The 20971-nt window shown below is 32.9% G+C and overlaps 1 long non-coding RNA gene across 1 annotated transcript in view; it reads right to left on the bottom strand.

Moving 5' to 3' along the window:
• Positions 1–20971, bottom strand: part of LOC144330549 (uncharacterized) — a 147889-nt gene that overhangs the window by 62949 nt on the left and 63969 nt on the right. The window lies entirely within an intron of this gene.

Genomic DNA, 20971 nt, shown 5'->3' with positions numbered 1-20971 from the left:
CCACAACAGTCACTTCTGCATTTCAAGCTCTTCACCAGTGCTTGCTTTATATTGCTAACCACGTTTTTCTACTTGTGAAATTTTTCATTTAGTTACAGATGAAATTCAACCCTAATCCTTAAACTTGGTAATAGTGCTGCTGTATGCCAAATGATACCATCTCTGTTTCTCGGTTTCTGATTCCTTTCAATCATTTCTGTTTATGGGTTGTTGTAATTCAAAACAAGTGCTCTCCTTTTTTTTTTTTTTTTTTTATATTTGGTGACTTCAAATGGGACACTGCCTTATATTTTCACGAACTCACTCTAATTATTTAGACCCGCATGGGAAGAATGCCTCTGTTTAAAATACAGGGAAATGAAAGGAATTTATGTTGAAAGACATTCCCTTAAAATGATTTTTGCATTGCAATGCAAAAAAAAAAGGAACTTAATTCTAAAATATTAGGTATTCCTGGCCTTAAATTCTCAGTTTCTTGGCCATCTCCAATTCCTGACGTTTGTTATTATGTGACTTTTTTCAGTCTTTCAACATTCAATATTTAGTGAGCATGCAGAATTTCTGTTAATTTCATATGAACAAACATATATTTTTATGTCCAGATCTGAAGTCACATATAAAGCACACTAAACAAAATAAGCTCCCGCTCTCAGAGAAACTCTGCTATCAAATATTTAGAATTTTTCAAATCTTTTTATTTTCTTACACTTTACTCTTATTTATATATTAGTCACCTAAGCACTAAGCAACTGCAATACTCCTGTGTAAGCACAGTATGTTCAATTGGTACTCTATGATTCTTAAGTTATACTTTTTATAGTACTTATCTTTTAAAAGCACACACACTTTACTTACATAAATCATTAAAATCAGTTGTATAAATCACTTCAAATTCATTTAGGGAAATTGATATAATTTATGTTGTAATTCAAATGTCTAGGAACATGATAGCTAAGTTTGAGATTGATATCTGAGACTTATATGATATTTTTATTATTAATCTCTAACAGAATGACAATTATTGTATCTTCAAACTCATATTATACCATTAGGGAATACAAAATGTATTACCATAAGTACATCGACTAATTATTGGAATGAATGTAACTAAAACATATCTGTCTCCTCCTCTACCTCTCTGGTAGTACAATTTAGCAACCAGATTAACCATCACAAAAATTTTTAATGAGAATCTGAAGATCCTCATTTACATTTAAGAATATGAGTTCTAAATAGGACCAAAAGAAATGCACATGTAGGTATTTAATGTTTTTGGCATCAAGGAAATTATGAAGACCTCTGTACCTTAGAAAAAGCTATAGGGTAAGTCTAACCAATCTCTTGATTTTGTGAGCAGATCAATATGACACCTCTAGCTGTAAGTGTAGGAAGATTGAGACATTTATACTACTTCTTTTAGCATGATAGAGGATTAATTTTAACTTGCCAATAATCTTTTACATATTATACTTGAAAAAAGATGGATCTTTCATCATAGGCTACCCCTAAAAAGAAAGGAGCACTATTTGTTCATCTAGTCAACATCAGGCCACTGGGGAAAATATTCAGATATTACTTTTTATTGTCTGTTTCATCCGAAAAGCCAAAACAAATGTTGAAAGAGACTACACACAATGGCTGAAGTATCACGATTGAAATAATAAAAAGAAGAAAGAAGACCAATATAAACACATAAGTAGATTGCCATATTGTTTAGTTTTCTCTTTTGCTTTCACTAAAAGTTTTCTCTTTTGCTTTCTCTTAGTGAAAGCAAAAGAGAAAACTAAACAAGGAAAAGGATTCTAGAAAAACATTAAGTTACACAAAAGAAACTTAGAAATTATAAAATAAATTTAGATTTAAAGAAATAACCTCTTTCAGAAAGATATAGAAAATAACTTTATATTTTGAAATGCAAAACAAATAAAATATGGCATGCACCCTGGACCAAAATTAGAATGATTTGAAAAACACAGAGATAAGGTTAAAAGACATGACAAAGTATTAGAAGACCAATATAAACACATAAGTAGATTGCCATATTGTTTAGTTTTCTCTTTTGCTTTCACTAAAAGTTTTCTCTTTTGCTTTCTCTTAGTGAAAGCAAAAGAGAAAACTAAACAAGGAAAAGGATTCTAGAAAAACATTAAGTTACACAAAAGAAACTTAGAAATTATAAAATAAATTTAGATTTAAAGAAATAACCTCTTTCAGAAAGATATAGAAAATAACTTTATATTTTGAAATGCAAAACAAATAAAATATGGCATGCACCCTGGACCAAAATTAGAATGATTTGAAAAACACAGAGATAAGGTTAAAAGACATGACAAAGTATTATAGGAGAGCAAATATTTAAACAATAGAAGTTCCAATATAAGTAAACATCAACAGATGGAGGAGAAATAACAAGAACAGGAATGAATGAAGAAAGCTTTCTACACCATTCATGGAATTGTGTTTCAGTTGAAAAGGTTTACACGAAACTTAAGGAGTAACACTGAAAAAGTAACAAATAACATATGCTGGCGAAGTTTCTGAAATGAAAAAAGAAAAGAAATTTTAAATACATTTTAGGTAGAATAAATAACAAAGTAAAGTGATATGATAGTTTACATTTATATCACCTAAAATTGGAAATATGATATTTTTAAATTAATAGGTAAAAGAATGCATCTTAGAAATATTTGTAGCATCAGTTGAAGCTTAAAATTATCCTACCTATAAATAAATATAAGGAATGATACACACCAAGTTATTAATTTTGATTTCTCCAGAGAACACAATATGAAAAAGGGTGCAAAATATAATTAGAAGAGGAAGAGGAATTCTGTTTCTGGCTATGTTGGAGTAATTTGTAATAGAATCACTTGACTGCTGCAGTTTAAAAAAGTGGTAAAGTATATATATTAGTCCGTTTTCAGGCTGATGATAAAAACACACCTAAGACTGGGCAATTCACAAAAGAAAGGTTTAACTGGACTTATAGTTCCACATGGCTGTGGAAGTCTCACAATCACGGTGGAAAGCAAGGAAGAGCAAGTCATATCTTACGTGGATTGTGGCAGGCAAAGAAAACTTGCTCAGGGAAACTCCTCCTGATAAAACCATCAATTCTTGTGAGATTTATTCACCATTACAAGAACAAACATGGGGAAACGCTTGCCCCCATGATTCAATTACCTCCCACTGGCTCCCTACCAAAACACGTGGGAATTCAAGATGAGATTTGGATAAGAACACAGGCATACCATATCATCCTGTCCCTGGCTCCTCTCAAATTTCATGTCCTCACATTTCAAAACCAGTCATGCCTTCCCAAGAGTCCCCCAACGTCTTAACTCATTTCAGCATTGACTCCAAAGTCCAGTTCAAAGTCTTATCCAAGACAATGCAAGTTCCTTCTGCCTATAAGCCTTTAAAATCACAAGCAAGTTAGTTACTTCCTAGATACAGTGGAGGTACAGGCATTGGGTAAACATAGACATTCCAAGTGGCAAAAATTGGGGGGAAAAAAGGCAGACTACAGGCCCCATGAAAGTCCGAAATCCAGTAGGGCAGTCAAATCTTAAAGCTCCAAAATTATTGCCTTTTACTCCATGTCTCGCATCCAGGTCACACTGATGCAAGAGGCAGGCTCCCATGGACCTGAGCAGCATTGCCTCTGTGGCTTTGCAGGGCATAGCCTCCCTCCTAGCTTCTTTCATGGGCTGGAATTGAGTGTCTATGACTTTTCCAGGTGCACAATACAAGCTATCGGTGGATTTATCATTCTGGGGTCTCCAGGACGACAGCCCTCTTCTCACAGCTCCACTACGTAGTACCCAAGTAGGGACTCTGTGTGGGGACTCTGACCCCACACATTTCCCTTCTGCAACGCCCTAGCAGAGGTTCTCTATGAGGGTCCTGCCCCTGAAGAAAACTTCTGCCTGGGCATCCAAGCCTTTCCATATATCTTCTGAAGTCTAGGTGAAGGTTCTCAAACCCCAAATTTGACTTCTGTGCACAGGCACACTCAACACCATGTAGAAGCTGCCAAGGGTTATACTTATAATTAATTACAACCCATATTATTAGTTATTCTAGGTGGAAAAATAACCCATGTGGAGTTTCTAGTAGTTCCCAGAATATTCTAGCATAAATATATACCACTTGCAACAGAAAATTATACATATTACCTTAAGCAGTTCTAATCATCCTAAGCAGCATAATGATGAAATATCTGATCATGACATATCAAGCAGAACTGCCTATCATGAACTGTTTTTTTCTTACCCTAAAACTTATAAGGTTCAGTGAGAACAAACTGGTTCATTTAGAATTAAGTGAGATCAGGGCCAGAGAACTTAAGTGAACTGCAGGAACCACGACCCAGATTCCCAAATGATCCATCACACTGCAGCTCTTTGCAAGCCCATATCTGTGGCCAAATGAAGGGTTTCTTGTAATCAATGGATGGAGGAGAAAATGCCAAATTTGGTTCTGTAATGGGTCAGCTGAGTATATGGGTATATGCTGAAAATGAAACAGTGCTCCACTAAAGCCTCATTCAAGTAAGAACTTGGAAAACAGTCATCAGGGGAAAACACCCTGAATAAGAAAAACTTCAAAGAGTGCATATGGTCATGTGGTTGTCTAATTTCTGGAGAAATATATGAAGCCTGAGATAAGAACATTTGCAGATTTACAAGTATTTGTGAATGGCTTAGTTCATTGTTCAAGGCACATGGAATGGAATGATTGGAAAATTGAGGGGTAGTGCTCTACAAAGGTCCTGCTTTCAAGACGAAGGAGGTTATTCCTAAACTTCCACAAGTGTGGGCTGCCTATGAGAAGCACATCCTCTAGACTAAACGGAGCTGCCTTGTGAAAGTTTGTCTCCCTCCACAGGGAGGATGCTGGATGACAAAGGCATGATCTCCTTTCTTCAACATGGGACATTTGTGAAAGGCCATTTTATCTCTAGAGCTGCCTATAAATTTGGCTTGAGGTGTCACCCTCAATAAGCTATGCTTGCTCTGTTAAAGGCTTTATTATCTAGAGCATATTTTGTTTAAACATCTGCATGTAGTCAGTTTTCCTAAAATCCTGACCAAAGAGTAGGTGTTTTAAGAAAATTGCATGAATTTATTAATTTTAAAAATAATAATATGTAATAAAAAGAAACAAAATACAGCCACTACAAGCTTGCAAGGCAATTAAGACTTTTTAAATGAATTCCCTTTATTGCGCCAAGCATAGTATTAGATGTTGAAAATACCAAGGTGTGGAGTCATAGTATTCCTTCCCATGAAAAGTACTTTCATTTTACTTTTATTTGCCTGATTTTGCAAAGTTATAAACTGTGCTTCAATAACTTCCTTATTATTCCATGTATTTAAACAATTTTAATTGTTAATAGGAGAATTGAAGGAGTCATATGTAGCACCCTTTCAGAACAGAAGTCTATCATCATGTAGATGAATGCTGTGAGATTTTCTTTCTTGGAGAATTTAATACTTAGTGACAGATTTTATTCTTTAGAAATTTGGCTATAGCGGTTATTTCTTTACACATCCTGTCTAATTAAAATTGGAACAGCTCATGTAGAAAATGTCAATAAAGATTCTGAAGTGTTTTAAAATAAGTATTTGAAGGTTTTATTGTTTTTATTTCAAACAGTTCATTTTTTCCTGTTGATTATTTTTCTTTCTGATTGATTTGTCATCACAGAAAACAGTTATATTCATGCTAATGTAGTAATTTTCTTTAACTGTTTAGTATTTAACTTTCCAATGTTTCTAATTTTGTTAAATTATCTTGTTATAAAGCTGTACTTTGCTTTATAATTACTCAGTTGTATTTGGTAACAGGAAAAATTGAGAGATCTATGAAAATAAGCAGGAGCAAATTAAAAAGGATAATTAGAAACTGGAAAACAGTGAGTCCAGAAGTACTATATGTATTGTAGGTATCAGGGTTTTTTTGTTTTTTTGTTTGCTTTTTAAGCTTCCTATCAGTTTGTCTCTGAGGAACAAAATAATGGAGAAAATACATTCAGAGGAAAACAGATTGGCTATTATCACATAGTAGAAGGTAAAAATAAACAATACTTTTGATTATACCATCTTAGCAAAGTATATATGTTACATTTATTGACTTAAGTATAAGTTATAGTTATTTAATTACAGAAATTATAAAACATTATAAGAACTTATAATGGTGTACTAAATGATACATATGTCTGAAAAAAACCCACAAGATGAACTTAAAATATTTTAACTCTGGATCTAATTGAACCAGCATGAGAGATTTGCATTCTAAAATATCATGGCAATTGCTTTTTAAAAATGTACTGACCCCAGTAAATTAAATGTGGGATATACTTGATGATGTCTATATTTCTGAGCTATTAAATTGACATCTTGATTCATTTATGCATATGGTTTATTTTGCACACAGTCTACATTTATGGTTGACTTCAATTATTTTTTCTTTTATATTAGAGGAGAAGATATGGGTAGCATAATATTTTGGAGTAAATATGAAATGAAACTTTTTCTTGTGAAAGATATAGTGTATATTAGTTTTATTTCTGAGTAACCTATGGATAACTATAATCAAACATGTATCAAACAGTACCACTGAAGAAGTATTTGAGTATACTCGGAACACTTATGACTTAGCCTATTACCCTGGCACAATTATTAATAAAGACCTTTTTGTCCTTCTTAGAAGTGAGCCATTTGGAGTAACACCTTACAATGTCACACTATGTTTAGGTAATTAATTTGTTCTTCTGAATAACCTATCAACTCGTTTCTTACATCCAATTTACACAAATTTAGTTTTAATCACTGCTTTAAGAGCTCTCTGAAACCAGTAACTCATTTCTGAGGCATAGTAAATCCTGAGACCACCACGCTCACACGGTGCTATCATGTACTATATGAAATATATTGTAAAATAGAGCTAAATCTTATTTTATAAATTAAGATAATTCAGTGATTACCTTGGTCCATGTCATTCACCTAGTAAGTGGTAGTGTCTGCATTATTTAACTATTTTATTCATTCATTTACTTGTGAAATGTTGGGTACCAATTACACTCATGTACTGCAATCGCAAAGATGAATAATGTAACCAAGCACTCAAAAAATGTAGCATCACTGTGTGGGCGATCATATGATTTGAATTAAAGCTTCTGTTTCCTTATCTAGCATTCTTATCACCATACACATCACTTCTTTAACTTCTTTCAAATTAACACAACAAATACTAAGAATTTTATTAGCTGTGGTTTACATCCTAGGTTTATGAAGCAAAAAACACTGTTTCTTTTCTCCCATAGTGTATTACTTTTTTCATATCAGAATGCATGTCCCTGTAGTATTTTTGAATCACATTTACTAAAACTATATGGTACTATATTTAATGTATATGCTTTTACCATATTTATAAGCTATCTCTTTCTACACAATTTTAACATGTGCTCTCACACACATGTACACATCTTCATTTTATCTTCCATAAGTAGTGATTGTATATGAATAATAATATACAAAAGTCATCATAATTACCACATAAATGAGCAGTATTAGAATTTATAATAAAAAATTTTGAATTTTTTGTTCATAAATAGGTATGGTACTGATAGTCACACCTGTGTCTTATTATCTTTAAACAAAAACCTCTTAGAATTCATGAGATACAATATTTTCAAATTTTATGTTTTCAAGAGAGATATTGCCTCCAAAATTCACTCTTACATTGTTGCGGTTTCAATTTTATCAAGATAACCAGTTGAATTTAATGCATACGTGGTGCCATTTCTTTCAGAGAAAATTGTTAACATTGCTTTAAAAATATTAGAAATTTGAGGCCAGGCACGGTGGCTCACGCCTGTAATCCCAGCACTTTGGGAGGCCAAGGCGGGCAGATCACTTGAGGCTACGAGTTCAAGAGCAGCCTGGCCAACATGGTGAAACCTCATCTCTACTAAAAATACAAAATTTAGCCAAGTGTAATGGCACATGCTTGTAATCTCAGCTACTTGGAATGCTGAGCCAGCAGAATCTCTTGCGCCCAGGAGGTGGAGGTTGCAGTGAGCCAAGCTCCAGCTTGGGTGACAGAGCAAGACTTCATCTCAGAAAAAAAAAAGAGATTAGAAATCTGAAATGATGCCAGAGTCAATGTAAGATGCAGTTTTTTGCCTTACATTGCTTTTGATGAAAAATAAAATTGACAGCTCTTTGCAAAGCTAGTCATACAACTATATTTGGGCAAAGCTAGAATTTCAAAAGCAAATAATTCATTATTCATAATTAAATGTTATACCGAAACATCTTATTCAAGTTAAAATATTACGTATCTTAGAGTGACCAGCAAGCAGAAATACGTTTTGTTTTTACTTTTTACATATGAAATAAGGTTATATTTTAAATTCACCTAGAAAATTTACAATGAATACCTTCTACCTTATTTTGCAATAATTGTTTTTGTGTTTGAGAAGAGTACTTAAAATTCAGAATAGCATGAAGCAAACACTTCAATTTTCAGATATGAATTTCACAACATCATATCTTTTGGAAGAGAAACATCAACAGTACATTCATTATAAAAATAAATAATGTGGCCGGGCATGGTGGCTCTCACCTGTAATCCCAGCACTTTGGGAGGCCAAGGCGGGCAGATCGCTTGAGGTCAGGAGTTCAAGACCAGCCTGGCCAACATGATAAAAATCCCTGTCTATTAAAAATACAAAAAAAATTTTTTTTTTGTATGGTGGCCAGGCATGGTGGCATCTACCTGTGATCCCAGCAACTTGGGAGGCTGAGGCAGGAAAATCTCTTGAACCAAGGAGGCGAAGGTTGCAGTGAGCCAAGATCATGTCACTGCACACCAGCCTGAGTGACAGAGCGAGAGTCGATCTCAAAAAAACAAAAACAAAAACAATAAAAATAACCAATCAATATGTAAAGTGTACATATTAAACTTTAATATGCATGTTACCTATGATACAGCAAAACCATTAATTTAAACAGCATATATGTGTTTAAGTACTCATCATAATTTAGCTACTGGGAGCAGTTAATTAAAAATACACTGGAATTCCATTAATAGGATAACAAATAAAATATATGTTGGATGTATAATATACAATACTACTAAATAGTTAAAAGCAAAATGAATATATATTCAGCAATGTGATTTAATTTAAAAATCATACGCATAGAAATGTAATAAAAAGAAAAATCTAAAACAATATAATTGGAGCTAATTAAAATAATCTATACATACAAAAACAATGTTTTATATATATTACTGGAAGATATATCTCAATAATACATTAAATGGGTATTCACCTGAGAGAGAAGGAAATAACATAGAAGGAGGAATTTTTAGTGTAATTTAATTACATTAAACAAGACAGATCCATCTAAAATGAATGATCATAATATGTCTTCAATTGAGGAGTATAATTATCTACATTATCTACATCGGAGTTTTACAAATTCTTCCAAAATGACAATTGTATATGTGTATAAATATAAAATAAATATGCACCTGATTTATTAAATCAGATGTCAATATATATTCGCATCTGTTATATGTTTGGAGTGCTGTGTTCTAGGTGCCAGAATAGGAGTTTTAAACAAAATTAATTTTTTCTTTCATGGATCTGACATTCTACCTCTAGGAAGCAGACAACAAGCACATAAGCAGATAAATCAATAACATGTAAAGGTAAAATGTAAAAAAAACCCATCACGATAGTCTTTTATCAACTAATATTTGGACAGAGAACTGTATGACATTAAAGAAAAATATGCGTGTTTATGCAAAAAGAGATTCTAAGAGCAGACAGTGAGTACCCCTCTAAAATGAAAGTTGATGCTTAGTGTTTAGATGGTAGAAGTAGCACAGGTAAAGCTCTCTATATAACATGAATATTTCAAGTTTATATTCATTTTTTCTCGAGGTCAAAATTGACTTATTTTAGACATACATTTTTAATCAAGAATATTTCATTTGGTGACATGACAGAAACCCAACTCGATCTGTAATAGGACAAAAGGAAAATCCCTTGATTCATGCTACCTAAGTGTAGAAATAAAGAAAAAAAAATGACTGCAATCATTGGAATTCAAATATGCTGTTAGGAATTTGTGTCTGTATTATTTAAAGTTTTCAGTCATCAGCATTAGAAACCAAGTTTTGCCAATTCAAGCAGTAAATAAATGGTTGGAGAGAATATTTTGTAGCTCACAAAATTTGCAAGAATTTTCAAGAATCAGACTCAAAAAAGTAGGCAGGTGACAACAAATTTTGTCAGCAAGGCCAAACATTTCTCACTAGGGAATGCGTTTGGGACCCTTTGAAATGTATCGGTCCATTTGTGGTTTGAGGATTTGCTATTAACATTTAATATGTGGGACCAGAGATTTTGAATATGCTGCAATGCACTGGGTAGGTCCTAGACCAAGAAAAATGTAGTGACAAAATCAGAACAACACAGAATATTTACTGCTATGTGCCTGGACTCTGAAGTCACTGTTCTAAATAACTTTTATTCCTCTATTTTTACATTATTCTTTCATTATAAGCTTCCCAAATTGGGACATTATTTGGTCATGTATACTTCACATCTTACAGTCTTGCTTTTGTGAATAGTGAAGAGAAAACATCCACTTTATTTCTCTTCCACACTGAGATTCACTTGTAAAGAAAACGTTTTCAAATGTTTGATGACTAAAAATTTCGAATCCTTACCACAATATCTCATGACGACTTCTGCTTAGTTTTATTTTTATAGTCACAACATGAACAACATGTCTGTGGCAACACTCAGGCCATTGATGCCTTCCCTCCTATGTATCAAATCACACATTTGGACTTTGAACTCTCGCATTTCAGATGCTCAATCTTGAGGTAAACACCGTTGCCCTGTGAACAGCTGCCCACGGTCTGTGGCTAAGAGTCAATCTCTACCCTATTTGAACTTTATGGATGAGTTTCTTACAAGACATAGAAGTTTTATTTACAGAATAAGTGAAATGATGCTTGAGAATAAAGACAATAGACATCCAGTCCTGTCGGTATGTAGAAATGTATTTTTTGTGTGTCCACAACTCTAAATTGAGTTACTCACCAATATAGTTTTTATAAAGTTTGGATTTTTAAAGTATTTTTCTGATGAAAAATACCTTAGGATATACATATAAAAATTATCTTCAATGTGAGAAGAGGAATGTATAAACAGTTCTTTAAAAAATAAACTCTATTGCTTGTTTTTAAGGCCAAATAAAGTTATATTTTATTGTTGATACACATAACTACATCTTTTCTACTGTGTTTGGCTAAAATTGTATCTTTGAATTTTAAGTGAACTAGGCAAAAAAAAAAGTGTATCCCTCATTTCTATTATTAATGAAATAAAGACTGAATGTAGGGGAGCTAGATTTAAGACCATTCCCTGAAATGTTGATTAATATCAATGGACCATGGAATGTGGAAAGTTGTAAAAAAGCTTGCTTTGAAATCTACCAACAAAATATTATTTACAAAAATCATCCCTAAGTCACTCTATAAGATTTTACATTAGCTTCCAGCATAAATAGAAATGCCACATATTGTCCCTCCTAAAATACTCTCATTTTGTATCGCTCACAGGTATAGTAAAAGGGAGCATGAACTTGAGAAAATGCACTTTCAACACAAAGCAGTAATAATATAAGGTCAAATCAGATTCTGCCTTGGAGATAGAAAACTCTGAAGCAAGGTAGAGCTGTTTTGTCGGTATCCTACGTGTCAGTAGCTCTGTGACTTTGTGTATTATTTAAATTCTCTAAGCATTTTGCTTTTCAACAAATATTTTAATAAGTATTAATTAGTTGCCTAATGCTATAAAAATAAGAAGTAATAAATACGATTTGTGAAATCTTTCCTCAGGATTCTTGAATATCATAGGCACAATACAGAGTAGTAAAATGCCAGTAGACTGTAAGATACTAATGGGAGCAAATACAGGAGTACTTACTACAGTGTAAAAAGTCAAAAAAACTTTCTGTGGAAACTAATGTTGGAAAGGCAGTGGTTTAAGCAGATAAAGAGGATGATGGAAAGTGCTTCAATAGAAACTATAGTATTTGTAAAGCCTTAGAAATGAGAGAGAGCCTAGGCATTTGAAAGAAAAAAAAAAAGTACAGAATGGTCATAGCACAGAACATGTGGGAGTGGTTTAAAATGAGGTTGGAACATTAAAATGAAACCAGTTTCTGACATTCCTTATAAGGTATTTTAAGGTTTTTGGCTAAGTAGAAAGAGCAAATAAAGAGTGAGAAGTGAGGAATAGATGAGGGAGGTGACTTCAAATCCAGATATTCTAACTTCAATTTCCAAATATTTTACATTATTACATAGATAATACATTTACCTCCACATTTACTGACCCTTAGCTTTACTTTGTTCTGACAATCATATTTCTCTCTTCTGGTTTCTTGCCTTTGGGCATACATATTTAATGGGCTCTCGTGCTTAAACAAAAGTCTTTCCTTTGATAATAACATACATGTTATTTAAGAATTAATGGTTTTTTAGAACAGGTTTAGTTTCAAAGCAAACTTGAGAAGGTACAGAGATTTTCCTATATACCCTCTACCCAACATGTGCATTCCTTTCCCCATTATCAACATCCCCCAATTAGAGTGGTGCATTCATTACAGTTGATGAATCAACGTTGACACAAAATCACCAAAAGTTTATCATTTACATGAGGGTTTGTTGTTGATGCACATTCTGTGAGTTTGGACAATTTATCCTGACATGTATCCACCACTATAGTATTATACAAAGTACTTCCATTGACCTTAAAATACTCTGTGTACCACCTATTCACCATCTCCCCTCCTCCCTATCCACTGACAACTCCTAGTAGTCACTCATCTTTTTGCTCTTTCCATAGTTTTGTTTATTCCAGAATGTCATATAGTTGGTATAAGGTAAGTACTCTCTTCAGATTGGCTTCTTTCATTTAGTAATATGTATTTAAAGTCCTTCAATGGCTTGAGAATTCATTTCTTTTTAGCACTGAATAGTAATAGTTCATATTCTAGGAGTACCATATTTTACGTATCCATTCATCTCCTAAGTGTATTTTTGTTGCCTTCATGTTAGGGCAATTATGAATAAAACTACTATAAATATCCATGTGCAGGTTCTGTGTGAACATAAGTTTGCAACTCCTTTGAGTAGATACCATAGAGCACAATTAGTAGACTGAATGCTAAAAGTATGTTTATTTTTATAAGAAACTACCAAACTCTTTGAAAGTGGCTTAGCCATTTTACATTGCCACCATCAATAAGTTAGTGATGCTTTTGTTCCACATCCTTGCTAGAATTCTGTGGTGTCTGTGTGTTCGAGATTTTGGTTGTTCTAATAGGCATGAAACAACATCTCATAGTTGTTTTAACTTTTATTTCCCTTTATTATGATATAATGTGGGAATCATTTAATATGTTTATTTGTTACCTTTATGTATTTTCAATAATATGTCTATCAAGGCCCATTTTTTAATCTAGTGTTTTTGTTTTCTTATTGTTGAGTTTTGAAAGCTCTTGGTGTCTTTTAGATAACAGTCCTCTATCATATATGTCTTTTGCAACTACTTTTTCCCAGTCTATAATGTGTCTTCTTGTTCTCTTGGCATTGCCTTTTGCAGAGCAGACATGTTTAATTTTAATGAAATCAACTTTATGAATTATTTTTTCGTGAATCATGCTTTTGATGTAGTATCTAAAAAGTTATTACCATATCTAAGGTCATCTAAGGTTTTCTGCTATGCTATCTTCTAAGAGTCTTAGAGTTTTGTGTTTTACATTTAAGTCTATGATCTATGTTGAACTTGTTTTGGCAAATGGCATAACATCTGATTAATTTTTTGCATGTGGACAGCCAATAATTACAGCATGAGGTCCTGATCTTTTATAACATATTCACATGGCTTATACTATTTTTAAACCAAAAATATTTAGCAGATACAATTTAACCCCACTGTATAAATAAATTGAAAAAGTCAGCCAACAAACTATTTTCCTTCTTTTTTCTGTTTTCTCTCTGCTTCTAATGCTGTACTTGAATTGCTTTGCTACTCAACATCTCTTAACTTATCACTAATCAATTCCAATGAAGAAGCTCATTATGGTCAGGTTTTAGTCAGAACTTGATGCCCTTATCTGCCAACTGTAACTTGAAGTCTTATAGTCACATCTCTCCTTTATATATAAACTATCATCAGAGAAAACATCACTCTATATGTCAATTTATGTGTCTATCTAGTTAATTCAAAATAAATTAGAAATATATGCATACATTTTATGGATCAAACATACAGTTTACCAAATCAATACACATTTAACCAAATGACTGTTAGTCAGATTATTCATAACATATAAATTACCAGAATAAAAGAACCATGTCTTGTAAATTTCTGACAGCAACTTGGCAATACATAGCATCTAGCAAACTTGAGGTCTCTTGAAAACATTTAGCAACGCTTGTTAAACAATTATCAAAGAATTAACTAATTTAGAATGCATGGGGTGGGGGGGAAGCAAATACTGAAATACAAACTGAGTAAAAGGAATAAAAAGTTCTAAAAAGTACTAAAGAAGTATTGTTCAATAGAGCCATGATAATGGAAATGTTCTAGTGGCTAATGGCATTTGCATAGGATAGTGCAAATCAAAGATTCATAAACTAAAATTGATTATCATGTCACTAATAAGACTACAGGGCAATTTTAACATTTAAACTCATTATAACTGTTTGAATTTGCTTCCTGATTGAAATATTTAGCATAGTGTTCATAACCAGGTAACTAATCATTAAAAAGAACAGGAAAATCATATTATGAAACTACAGGTGGCTGGGAGTGGTGGCTCACACCTGTAGTCCCAGCACTTTGGGAGGTCAAGGCGGGTGGATCACCTGAGGTCAGGAGTATAAGAGCAGCCTGACCAACATGGTGAAACCCCGTCTCTACTAAAAAAAAAAAAAAAAAAAAAAAAAAAAACTGTATATATATATATATATGTGTGTGTGTGTGTAACTAGCCGGGCGTGGTGGTGAGTGCCTGTATTCCCAGTTACTCGGGAGGCTGGGACAGGAGAATTGCTTGAACTCAGAAGACGGAGGTTGTAGTGAGCCGACATGGTGCCGCTGCACTCCAGCCTCAGCAACAGAGTGAGACTCCGTCAAAAAAAAAAAAAAAAAAAGAAACAACTACAGCAATAAAGATTGAATTGTATTTTTTGTAACAGATTAAAACAATCAGTAAGTTTTTTAGACTCAGCAATTAATATCACTGTGATCCTTCTTTAGAAATTGAATATAAATAACATTGCAGAAATTAAAGATAGTATTTATCATTCTCAATCATAGATATACAAATAATAAGTCTTTCCAATTCTTTTTTGTTTTTTTTTTTTTTTGAGACGGAGTCTGGCTCTGTCTTCCAGGCTGTAGATTCAGAGGTGAGATCTTGGCTCACTGCAAGCTCTGCCTCCCGGGTTCACGCCATTCTCCTGCCCCAGCCTCCCGAGCAGCTGGGACTACAGCCGCCCACCACCACGCTTGGCTAATTTTTTTGTATTTTTAGTCGAGACGGGGTTTCATCGTATTAGTCAGAATGGTCTGGATCTCTTAACCTCCTAATCCGCCCGCCTTGGCCTCCCAAAGTGCTGGGATTACAGGCGTGAGCCATGGGGCCTGGCCAAGTCTTTCCAATTCTATGAGTATAACTAAGTGGTTATGAAAATGTACTCTGGTGACAGATTTTCTTTTAACCCCTATATTCATCTATAGTTTCTAGTTGAAGCTATATTTTAAAATATACCGTCTGCACATTTTAACAAAATAACATAATTTGTTTATAAATTGCATTACTTAATGTGCTTTGTCATTTAAATGACACGAAAAGGTTAACTGTTTTTAATAGAAAATATCCTCCATGTGAGTTTTACAAGAAATTGTTCCCTTTGCCCATCCAAGGACTACCTAGAGCAGAGTGCCTCTTGTGCATGATAATTTGTAAAGTTTATGAGATACACTCCAGAGAAACAGTTCCTAAGTTGTGACATACACATCCTAGAGTGTATTCATTGGTATAACAAACAGAAATTTGGGGAATTCTGGTTTTTTTTTTTTTTTTAAATCTCATGCTCTTCATTACTATATTTTTGTTTTAAATGCAAATAATAAATGTGTTTAATGCATACTAGGTAATTTACAAACAAGTAATCAAATACATGTATATTGGGATACAAACCCCAAAAATTTAGCTTATGAAATGTGACATTTTGAAGTCATTGACTGATATCACTCCACTGAAATAGCACAGGCATTCTATTTATTAATACTTTGCTTTGGTAACAGGAAACATTTGTTTTTCTTCCAAGTTCACCAAGCAACATTTACACCCAAAAGTCTCTTGAACTTTTATTATTTGATTTGGGTATTTTTCTGTCTTTTTCTTTCCATAGTTTGTGTTTCAGTGTTTTACACCTGAAAAATAAAATAGAAGATACTGAAAAACTAAGCATGGAAGCCTACATGCCAGAGAACAGACTATAAGCTAATAGTAGAATTTCTAAGGTAGCATATTCTCTGACCTGTCACTCTAAGTTTCCACTGCAAATGGACACATGTAATCTGAAACACAATTTTGTATATTCCTAAAGAGCTTCCCCAAATTTAGCTCTTTATTTATGTAATGGTCCCTACCACTTATTTACCTCATATGCGCAAATTTTATTAGTTCTTCAAGGATGGATTCACATTCTTTTCCAGAAAAAGTTACTTTAGTGCTTCCTAACATAGGCCATAATATGAAATATTTTTGACTAATCATCAAAACAAGATACCTTGTTTTCCAGCAAGGCATAATAGTGTGAAAAAAAATTTTTGGAAGAAAAACACCAAATATTACTTTCACTTCTGCCACATACTCTGATATTTGGCAATTCAGCTAATTCGAGTCTCATAATTCTAGTTGTTAATATGTTTTTTAGTTATTACATACTAGGATTCTTTTGTTTCACCACATTTTCAAAGTAACAATAAAATAACAACATTATTCACGTGTGTAATCAGTCTTTGCAATATATCAGCAATGCAGATCCAATTATAATCAACCACTGAAGGTCATGTGACAAATATAACTTTGAAATATGTTTTATGTTTACTGCTGAAAAAGATTAATCTGGACTAAGAATTCTGACTTCATAGCTGCAGTCTCCTGAGAGGCTCTGTCAGAAACAGACTAATTTAGTTTACTGCAATCAAAAACAAATTATGTCATCTCTAAATTTGTCTTCCAAATGACCATGAGGAGAAGCAGCATTGTTTCTAAAAACACTAGGGACTGAAACTCCAAACAAGAGAAAGTTGGTATGCTGCAGAAAGAAGAATGTTTAGTTTCAACAGTATAATTAACACCCAAACTTTAGACAATTATGTAGGAAAATAAATATGACTATATGCAAATATAAATATGACTATAACTTTATAGCTAAACACTAGAAATATCCAAAGAAAATAAAACGGCTAACCAGTTCAATTAATCAAGGCTCTATAACCAATTTTAACAATGTTTGCAAATAAACATTCCCCCTTTGGTGTATCATTGCAATAAAAATATTTTATATAAAAACAAAATTAGGCTTTCACAGGTATTGTTATTTTCACATAGCTTGTGTTTTTCATAAAATCCAAAATATTTTCATATTTCTTATCAAGCCGTTACTCATAATTTTTATACTTCTACAAAAAGCACAAATTATTATTATGTTATAGAAATACATTTTTTTAAATGTGATGCCTCATGATAGGAAAAGTAAATAACTTATGAAAGGCCACCACTAAGTTAGGAGTGAAGCAAAATTTCATATCTAAGTTCTTGGGATCCAGGCTATATCCTAGAAATATAAAATATTGAAATGAAGATGTGAATTCAAACAAAAGAAAAAAATAAACGTCCAGCAGTTTTGGAAAATGTATAACTGATTCCTGTAAAATGTAATGCATTTTCTAAGAGAAGTGGTAACCTATCAGAAACATAGAACATATTTATTTATTAAGTACGGAAAACATGTGAATACATGTGAATAATGATGCAAGAACATGGGAAAGCAGATATTGCTTTGACACACTGATTTCATTTCCTTTGGATAAGTTCCCAGTACTGGGATTTCTGGGTCATATGGTAGTCTACTTTTAATTTTGAGGGGAAACATGATACTATATTTTTCATAATGATTGTACTAATTTACATTCTGACTAACAGTTTTGTATATTGATTCTCTTTTCTTTACATCCTCTTCTAACTTGTTATTTTTGTCTTTTTGACAATAGCCATTCTAACAGGTATGAAGTGATATCTCATTGTGGTTTTAATTAGGATTTTCCTGATGATTACTTATGTTGTGAAATTTTTTTAGATACCTTTTGGCCTTTTGTCTGTGTTCTTTGGATAAATGTGTACTCATGTCCAAATCAGATTGTTTTCTTGGCATTGAATTGAGTTCCTTATATATTTTGGATAAGAACTAATTACCAGATGTGTAGTTTGCAAATATTTCCCCCCAGCAGACTTATTTGTTTAGTAGAGGAAATATCTAGATGTTTTCTAAACCACCTACTGTCGGATACTATATTAATATAATTAATTTTTGAACTTTTTATAAAACTTATCTTACTGTTTTTCAAGGTAATTGTAGCCTCTTGTTTTTAGAATGAGTCATTAAACACACACACACAAAAGTTAAAAACAATCATATATTTTTATACAATTAATTAAGTGTCTTTGAAACAGATCTAAAAATAAATGATAGAAATATAAAGGGACAGATTATGTGACAGCAAGTATGGCTGTAGAAAATCTAAAATAGTGTGATCACAAAGTATAAACAGTATGCAACAAACAAAGCTAAAAATAGAAATCTAATTTTAAACATTGAGGGAAAAGTCATATTATTAGTTTCCAAAACATATTTGAGAGTCACAGTAAATAAAACTGAATGATTATAACACAATAATACACAAATAGAAAAGGAAAGTGAGTTTTGTGTTCTTTTAAATCCATGGGGAATCAATATATTGCTTAGATGTTGTAATAAATTAAATCGAGACTATTTCTTATATGTTCAGAAACTTATTCGAAATCTTATTAAAATCAGGTAGTATAATGTCTCCCAATTTGTTCTTTTTGTTTAGTCTTGCTTTGGCTATGCAGGCTCTTTTTTGGTTCCATTTGAATTTTAGAATTGTTTTTTTCTAACTTTGTGAGGAATGATGGTGATAGTTTGATGGAGATTGCATTGAATTTGTAGATTGCTTTTGGCAGTATGGTCATTTTCACAGTATTGATTCTACTCTTCAATGGGTATGGGATGTGTTTCCATTTGTTTGTGTCCATGTATTACATCTTTTAGCAGTGTTTTGTGGTTTTCCTTGTAGAAGTCTTTTGACTCCTTTGTTAGGTATATGCCTAAGTATTTTATTTATTTTTATTTTTTTGGCAGCTATTGTAAAAGAGGTTTAGTTCTTCGCTTGATTCTCTGGTCACTGTTGATGTAGTAGAAGAGCTACTGATTTGTGTACATTATTCTTGTATCTGGAAACTTTCCAGAAATTTTTTGTCAGTTCTAGGAGCTTTCTGGAGGAGTTCTTAGTGTTTTCAAGGTAAATGATCATACTGTCAGCAAACAGGGACAGTTTGACTTCCTTTTTACTGATTTGGATGCCCTTTATCTCATTCTTTTGTCAGATTACTCTGGCTAAGACCTCCAGTACTATGTTGAAGATCTCATTTCAAACTATACAGTAAGGCCATAGTCACTAAAATAGCATAGTACTGGTATAAAAATAGGCATATAGACCAATGGAACAGAATAGAGAGCCGAGAAATAAACCCAAATACTTACAGTCAGCTGATCTTTGACGAAGCAAGCAAAAACATAACGTGGAGAAAGGACTCCCTTTTCTCAAAATGGTGCTGGGATAATTGGCTAGCCACAGGTAGGAGAATGAAACTGGATCCTCATCTCTCACATTATACAAAAATCAACTCAAAATTAATTAAGGACTTAAACCTAAGAACCTAAACTATAAAAATTATAGAATATAACATTGGAAAAACCCTTCTAAACATTGGCTTAGGCAAGGATTTCATAACCAAAATCCCAAAAGCAATTGCAATAAAAACAAAGATAAATGAGTAAGACCTAGTTAAACTAAAGAGCTTTGGCATGGCAAAAGCAACAGTCAGCAGAGTAAACAGACAACCCACAGAGTGGGAGAAAATATTCACAATCTATACATATGACAAAGGACTAATATCCTGAATCTACAAACAAACTCAAACAAATCAGTAAGAAAAAAATCAATCAGTCCCATCAAAAGGTGAGCTAAGGACATGAATAGACAACTCTCAAAAGAAGATATGCAAATGCCCAACAAACATGTGAAAAAATGCTCAACATTTCTAATGATCAGGGAAATGCAAATCAAAACCACAATGTGATACCACCTTACTCCTGTAAGAATGACCATAATCAAAGGATGATAAAACAATAGATACTGGCGTGGATGTGGCGAACAGGGAACACTTCTACAATCCTGGTGTGTATGTAAACTAGTACAGCTGCTGTGGAAAACAGTATGGAAATTCCTTAAAGAACTAAAAGTAGAACTACCATTTGATTCAGTAATCCCACTACTGGGTATCTACCCAGAGGAAAATAACTCATTATATGAAAAAGATATTTGCACATGCATGTTTATAGTAGCACAATTCACAATAGCAAAATTGTGGAACTAAATCAAATGTCCATCAATCAACGATGGATAAAGAAACTGTGATATATATATGATCTCTCTCTCTCTCTCTATATATATATACACACACACACACACATACACACACACACAT

Source organism: Macaca mulatta, chromosome 8, assembly GCF_049350105.2.
Source record: "Macaca mulatta isolate MMU2019108-1 chromosome 8, T2T-MMU8v2.0, whole genome shotgun sequence".
NCBI classification, from domain to species: domain Eukaryota; kingdom Metazoa; phylum Chordata; class Mammalia; order Primates; family Cercopithecidae; genus Macaca; species Macaca mulatta.
This window is presented reverse-complemented; position numbering and strand designations above follow the sequence as displayed.